This window comes from Schistocerca cancellata, chromosome 5 (assembly GCF_023864275.1).
Source record: "Schistocerca cancellata isolate TAMUIC-IGC-003103 chromosome 5, iqSchCanc2.1, whole genome shotgun sequence".
Classification (NCBI taxonomy): domain Eukaryota; kingdom Metazoa; phylum Arthropoda; class Insecta; order Orthoptera; family Acrididae; genus Schistocerca; species Schistocerca cancellata.
In genome coordinates this window covers 422,060,942-422,069,220 of record NC_064630.1, presented here as the reverse complement: position 1 = coordinate 422,069,220, position 8,279 = coordinate 422,060,942, and positions in this window count along the sequence as shown.

Sequence of the window (8,279 nt, the reverse complement as noted above, 5' to 3'; positions counted from 1 at the left end):
TATTTTTCACTTATGCCTGTGTAAAAACAGTGAATCAGCAACAGGGAGAAAATTTTCAACATGCAGTCGATAGACGTATTCGCCAAAAGACTTAGCAAGGAAAACAAAGAAACACTATTTCTGTTTATGTTTATGGGTACAATATCTTTACTGTGCTAAATATACTGATCTCTAGGACCATATCGCACACTCTGGGATACTACCCACGATTTTCTCAAATAGTCATTACTGCCTTTTCATTATCAGGATTCTGAGCATTTTCACAGTTACATAGCACCCGTTGTTTTACGCAGAAGCAGTTGCACAGCGCAACAGAACAGTCTGGTTGACCAACATGAGAAGCGACTTGCGCGTCTTTTCCTATTCAGACTCTCCTCTGCCTGGGTCTTAAGTAATCTGACGGACATTGAGTAAGAATTGCGGTAAGCGATTTGTACATACGCGAGATTGTAATCGTGAGAGGGCCAGCGTGGCAGACTTGACGCCGAGCCAGGGTGCGCCTCAGCAGGCCGTGTGGCGCCGACCTCAGGGCTGGCCAGCAGCGCCTGTGGCCACAGGCGTGTTGTTCTGAGGAGGAAATTCAGAATCACGATCTTTGTGTTTACTTCCAGTCGAATGGGCTCTCTTATCATGAAAAATGACACGCCCTCGGTTCATGAGAGTGATACGTTTACTTTACGTCGATTTTACTGTTTCACACGCATACCCTCACAAGACTTACATATTTTTCACTGGGATATAACTGTCCTACGTCAAAATTAAAATTAGCTCCAGCCTTCCCTTCACTTGTCGTTCCAACTAAGATTTTCAGCAGGCTTCCTCGTCCAATGTTCCAACTGGGTAACCCATCGTCTCTTTTTCATTCCTCTAGGATTTGATTGAGGAGAACAGACGTCTACCATGGGTCCAGTTCTAAAACAGTACGCTCTTCCCATTTGACTCTTAAAAATAATCTTTGTTCATCATCAGAAACGGGCGCTTCAGAACTGAAGTACGCTTTATTACACGTCATGCAAATCATCGGTGTGATCGAGCGAGGTGGCTCAGTGGTTAGCACACTGGACTCGCATTCGGGAGAACGATGGTTCAAACACGCCGATTTAGATTTTCTCTGATTTCGCTAAATCGCTTCAGGCAAATGCCAGGATGGTTCCTTTCAAAGGTTACGGACGACTTCCTTCCCCATCTTTCCCTAATCCGATGAGACCGATGACCTCGCTGTTTGGTCTCCTCCCACAAAACAACCCAACTCATCGGTGTGAATTTTTTCACATCTACATACAGTTAAACAAAAACGCAAGAGGATGAAACTTTTTTGCGTGGCACAGTGCGGTTCTGGTAATAAATGAAAGATAATTCCCAGTGTCCCGATCACTGTGGTGGTTTCTTCTTGAGGTTACATGCGGTTATGAGAGAAATGCCGGCGCTGGCAGGAACTTTCACGTTATGCCCCATCTGGAGTAACCATTCATCATACACTCCTGGAAATTGAAATAAGAACACCGTGAATTCATTGTTCCAGGAAGGGGAAACTTTATTGACACATTCCTGGGGTCAGATACATCACATGATCACACTGACAGAACCACAGGCACATAGACACAGGCAACAGAGCATGCACAATGTCGGCACTAGTATAGTGTATATCCACCTTTCGCAGCAATGCAGGCTGCTATTCTCCCATGGAGACGATCGTAGAGATGCTGGATGTAGTCCTGTGGAACGGCTTGCCATGCCATTTGCACCTGGCGCCTCAGTTGGACCAGCGTTCGTGCTGGACGTGCAGACCGCGTGAGACGACGCTTCATCCAGTCCCAAATATGCTCAATGGGGGACAGATGCGGAGATCTTGCTGGCCAGGGTAGTTGACTTACACCTTCTAGAGCACGTTGGGTGGCACGGGATACATACGGACGTGCATTGTCCTGTTGGAACAGCAAGTTCCCTTGCCGGTCTAGGAATGGTAGAACGATGGGTTCGATGACGGTTTGGATGTACCGTGCACTATTCAGTGTCCCCTCGACGATCACCAGTGGTGTACGGCCAGTGTAGGAGATCGCTCCCCACACCATGATGCCGGGTGTTGGCCCTGTGTGCCTCGGTCGTATGCAGTCCTGATTGTGGCGCTCACCTGCACGGCGCCAAACACGCATACGACCATCATTGGCACCAAGGCAGAAGCGACTCTCATCGCTGAAGACGACATGTCTCCATTCGTCCCTCCATTCACGCCTGTCGCGACACCACTGGAGGCGGGCTGCACGATGTTGGGGCGTGAGCGGAAGACGGCCTAACGGTGTGCGGGACCGTAGCCCAGCTTCATGGAGACGGTTGCGAATGGTCCTCGCCGATACCCCAGGAGCAACAGTGTCCCTAATTTGCTGGGAAGTGGCGGTGCGGTCCCCTACGGCACTGCGTAGGATCCTACGGTCTTGGCGTGCATCCGTGCGTCGCTGCGGTCCGGTCCCAGGTCGACGGGCACGTGCACCTTCCGCCGACCACTGGCGACAACATCGATGTACTGTGGAGACCTCACGCCCCACGTGTTGAGCAATTCGGCGGTACGTCCACCCGGCCTCCCGCATGCCCACTATACGCCCTCGCTCAAAGTCCGTCAACTGCACATACGGTTCACGTCCACGCTGTCGCGGCATGCTACCAGTGTTAAAGACTGCGATGGAGCTCCGTATGCCACGGCAAACTGGCTGACACTGACGGCGGCGATGCACAAATGCTGCGCAGCTAGCGCCATTCGACGGCCAACACCGCTTGTTGGTTGGTTGGTTTGAGGAAGGAGACCAGACAGCGTGGTCATCGGTCTCATCGGATTAGGGAAGGATTGGGAAGGAAGTCGGCCGTGCCCTTTCAGAGGAACCATCCCGGCATTTGCCTGGAGTGATTTAGGGAAATCACGGAAAACCTAAATCAGGATGGCCGGACGCGGGATTGAACCGTCGTCCTCCCGAATGCGAGTCCAGTGTCTAACCACTGCGCCACCCCGCTCGGTCCACCAACACCGCGGTTCCTGGTGTGTCCGCTGTGCCGTGCGTGTGATGATTGCTTGTACAGCCCTCTCGCAGTGTCCGGAGCAAGTATGGTGGGTCTGACACACCGGTGTCAATGTGTTCTTTTTTCCATTTCCAGGAGTGTAGTTGGCTGTCATGAGAGTGAGAGCAATTGAGATTCAGTGACATTTCATACTACGCTCTTTAGTCAGGCAATGAAACTTGTAAATAATAAAGTTATTATTATTAATCTTACATATACTATAAATGCGAAAGTTTGAGTGTGTATGTGCTGTCATGTTCATCACTGCTTGAGGCTGAAATAGTTGGACGGATCTGGATGAAATCTGGTATGAAGAGGAATCAGAACACAGGCAACCTGACACATATACCTGCCTATCAAAGGGGTGAAGGTTGGAGTGAAAAAGAAGCGTACCCCACGACGAACGAATACCCATACTTTATTCATCCATTATTTGAGAATGAAAGCACCTACTGACTTGCAACAAACTTTACACATAATTTCAAACCTTTGTGAAAATTTTTCTCGCTCACAATCCCCAAAAAATGATGAAAGGAGAAAAAAGTTGATCGCTTACTACATTTTCATTGTTCATTCAATAAAACTGCCGCATGAAGTATGACGTTTTGTTACTTCTTTATCACTAACTTTATTCGTCACCCATTTTGCAGGCAGTATTCACATATACCACTGAATGTACCAGCAATATTATATCATTTTACGATGTCCGCCTGCTTAGTTAGGTGTTAACGAGCTTGCCTCCGATGCAAGTAGGCTCGGGTTCGATTCCCGGACGGAATGGAAATTTTCTCCGCTCTGGGACTGGTTGTTGTGTTGTCCTCATCATCATTTCATCCTCATCACCGGCGCAAAGTCACCCAATGTGGCGTCAACTGAAAGAAGATTTGCACTTCGCGGCCAAACTTGCCCGGATAGGGGCTTCCCGGCCAACGATCCCATACGCCCTTTTCATTTCATTTTACGATTCATAATTCGGGAGATGCATGTCATACACACTGTCGTATCATGCATAACGTTTTAATTTATTAGTTCTCTACTGCTGACTGTATTCGCAACACTGTTCGCAGACAGTAGGCACATACACCATTGGATGTAACTGCTAAATTATATCGTTGTGCGGGACATAGCTCAGGAGATACGGCATCACAAACATTGAACTGCGTGAACATGAAACTGCAGGGAGAAATTCACTAAAAATTCACATGAAATATATGTATGATAACATGTAAAATATGTTAAATGCAAGTGAAATATGTTTATAATGTGCGGACGCCGATAAAGCCACGTGCGACAAGCTCATCTTAAACCCCTGGAACGATTTCAAACAATTTTGGTACACATTTTAATTACGATCTGGAAAGAAATATGTGGGGGCAAGAACCTCCAGTCTCTTATTTGGTTGGGAGTGATAACATGGAGAGAGAAGGGGGAAGAGGAGATGGACAAACAGAGAGGAAAATGGAGGAGATGGAGAGAGGGGGGAGGAGGAGATGGACAGAGAGAGAGAGGAGGAGAAAATGGAGAGGGGGAGGTGGAGCAGGACAGAGAGAGGAGGCAGGAAGACATGGATAGAGTGTGTGGGGTGGAGGAGACGGACAGAGAGAGTGGGTGGAGGAGGAGGAATAGAGAGGCAGAAGCAAGAGTTGGATCAATATAAGAGTGGAATAAGTATATACGTAGGAATTTTTTATATAAATAACAGTTTAACTGCTGGAAACACGGTGAGGCTCAGCTAGTATTACAACAAAATAAAAAAAACAAAGCAGTCATTAGTTCAAAACTGAACTAGGAAATGATTAAGCAAATTGCTTTGTACATTTGATCACGAAATGATGTTAAAAAAAAGTCAGACTAGAACTGCGTCAATATTCAGAAAAATTTGAAACAATGGCTACAACATGTAAATAACCAATGGCTGTATCCTCAATTTTCTTAACTCAGATCCGCACTTACTAAAGGGTTGACCTGTCCAGTCGGGAGCACAGTCGTGAAAAACAGTGTCAACGTGGAGTTAAGTTATGGAAAGGAATTGGACCATAACCTTAGTGACAAAGTTGTCACGGCCGGTCAGTTTTATCCCTGCCGAACACGAAGCTACACTTTATCACTAAGCTATCAAACTCAGTCCGAAGAAACATCATAAATGACGTACAGGCGTTTTTACTTGAATGGAATGATTCATTGCAAGTTTTAAGAATGTGCTGAAAAGGGCTGAAAATTTCTAAAGCTTCTTTTCTCAAACAGTCGCTAGTTACTTTATCACACATGAAAATCTACATCTCCTTTATTGTTGTATTAGGAATAACGATGTCATAGCATGTGTCTTGAGTAACTCCAGAGGCGAGGCAAATATTTGAGGAATTTGTAGAACAGCTCATCAGTGTACAGCAAAGTTCAACAATACATGTGAAGAAAGGCTCTGAAAATCGCTGTGAAATAAGTGCAAAATTTTACTTCTTTTGCCACGCGTTAATTTCTATTTTAATTCCAATCGCCGGCGGGGCTTGGTAATAATGAGTGCTTACGCCCCTCTGTGTGCCCTGTAATTGGTTTAATCTCGTCTTCGTAATACATTGTGGGCTGTGAAAAATTGCTAGCTGTCGCGCTGCAGTTTTTGACTCGCCCCTGTTATGAGCCCCTCATGCACCGGCAGTATTTCAGTGCACATGGAGTAGCAGATACATTAACACCACCACTAAGAAAGACCGACATAAGAAGAAAAAAAAGGGGTCATTGGACGAGCAGTCAAAAAAAATATTCGGTGGACGAGCAGTTAAAAAAATTGTCGGTGGACGAGCAATTAATAAGATAGTCGGTGGACCAGCAGTTAAAAAGATAGTCGGTGGACGAGCAGTTAAAAAAAGTCGGTAGAAGAGCAGTTAAAAAAAAAAGTCGGTGGACGAGCAGTTAACTTCCAAATGGGCTCTTACACTTCGCCTAAATATGCCGTGAACGAAGTCCCACACAAAAGAAACGAGACTGACGCTGCATATTCGTGTACTTCCCAATCTGTTAGCTCGTCTGTGCTAGTTACCGCCCAGGTTTCACTTCCATGTAAGGCTATGTCCAAGATAAGCACATTCAGAAAAGATTTCCTAACGCCCGAATTTATATTTGAAGATAACGAATTTCGCTTCTTCAGAATTCCTATTGCTAATCTTCATTTTATATCCTCTTTGGCTACCGACCAAAAAAAAATGGCTCTGAGCACTATAGGACTTAATTTCTGAGGTCATCAGTCCCCTAGAAATTAGAACTACTTAAACCTAACTAACCTAAGGACATCACACACATCCATTCCCGAGGCAGGATTCGAACCTGCGACCGTAGCGGTCGCGCGGTTCCAGACTGTAACACCTAGAACCGCTCGGCCACTCCGGCCGGCGGCTATCGTCAGTTTGACTGAACAGTAACAATTTGTTCTGCCTCCTGTTCACAAATTAAGCATTGCCTTATTTTTGCGTGTGTGGGAGGGGGGGGGGGGAGGAGGGGAGGCGAATATCTTTGCAATTTCTCCAAGTGTAGATGAGTTTTCTTTCCCCATAAATTAGACGAATTAACTTAAGTTTGGCACTCTGATTATTTTTTCGTAAATAAGACGGAAAGGACTCAAGCGCTGCGCTGCACCATTACTTCCATAAAATGTAACTTTGATGACAGAATCATTTGACTGCACCGCATTAAATATATAGCCTTAACCATCAACATTACCTACATTTTTAATCCTAAAGCATGGAAAGCGTCAAAGCGGTTAAGGATTAGATGGGTTCGAATATGGAATTCAACGGACGACCAGGCGAGGTAGCACTTGTATAAGACGGTAGTACTCTTAATCCTGGGAAATACGTAGTAAATCATCACCCGCCTACCCAAATTTAAGTTTTCTTTGATTTTTTTTTCAGAATAAAACGCGGCAAAATCACGGGTGGTTCCTCCGAATAAGTGACTGTCGGTTTTCTTTCCCATCCTTGTTCAATTAACTCATAGATTAACTGGATTCTTTCATTTTGTAGTCCAGAGAGCATTAACATTAACTTCTGATGTCAAGAGTAGTCCTTTAGAAGTTGCTGTGTTCTCTAGTCTTGTTATAGCGACTTCATCTACACTATTAACTGGAATTGTCTGCTGTGTACTCAGTGTATGTCACAGTGAGTATAGCTTTCATTCTGACCCCTTGTACATTTCTGTGAGGGGACGATTATCTGAATTCTATCTCTCAGAAAAATCCTACATTCTCTCACAGACAGCATATACGAAGTGTTATACCAATATACTGCGTGTATCATAACTAATACGGAAACGATAGTAGGAGAAAAACTGTTCCAATAAACATGGGTCAGCAAAGAAAACGTTTGCGAATTGGAAACGTGTGGTTACTATTGTATTGTATTTGAAATGTAAACTCTCCCCCATCCAGCTAACCTCAAATTTTACCAACGCTTGGGAAATGTGGTACATGTGTGATAATATGATCCAAGATGGTACGTCCACAGAGTCTCTACCTTGGCCTCCGGGATCATCTGACCACAATTCTCTGGAGTTTTGAGTGGAAATCATCTCAGTACTTAAGTGTATAGCACTCTTGTTGAAATGGTTGAACAACTGGACCAGCTTTGTCAAGTATCGTCAAAGTTTACAATATGATCCAAGACTATCTGAAAGAATTCGCAACTCGCAGAGACGAGTGCGAAATCGGTACCAAATGTGCGAACGAAACATGGAACATGTGTACAGTAAACTGTAACATTTAATGTGCTGAAGTAGTATCGTATTTCTTGTTACGACATGCTATTTGGTCAACTTTGAGGATAACTAGATGGGGACTTTATCGAAAAATTTATATTTCAAATACCTTTGTACTTACTATAGTAATAGTTCACAAAGCAGTCATTACACACTCACAACAAATATCTCGCATATGATTGTTTGCAACTCATATTTACTGGAACGTTTCTTAGTCAATACTGTAAACTTCCTCCTGTGTCAGTTTTCGCCATATAGATATTTATGTATGGTTAACGGATTTAAGTACAGATATTTCTGCAAGTGCCCGAGGACGGTGTACTGAACCACATTATATAAGGATCTACTTCATTTCCAGACTGATAATTACAGATATTAGGAGTAGTATGTTCTTAGGTTGGTTAATATGTGGCAAGAGCAAGCCATTAATGCTTACACTGAGGGGAGAAAAGTCATGAGACACCTTCTGATATTGTGTCGGACCTCCT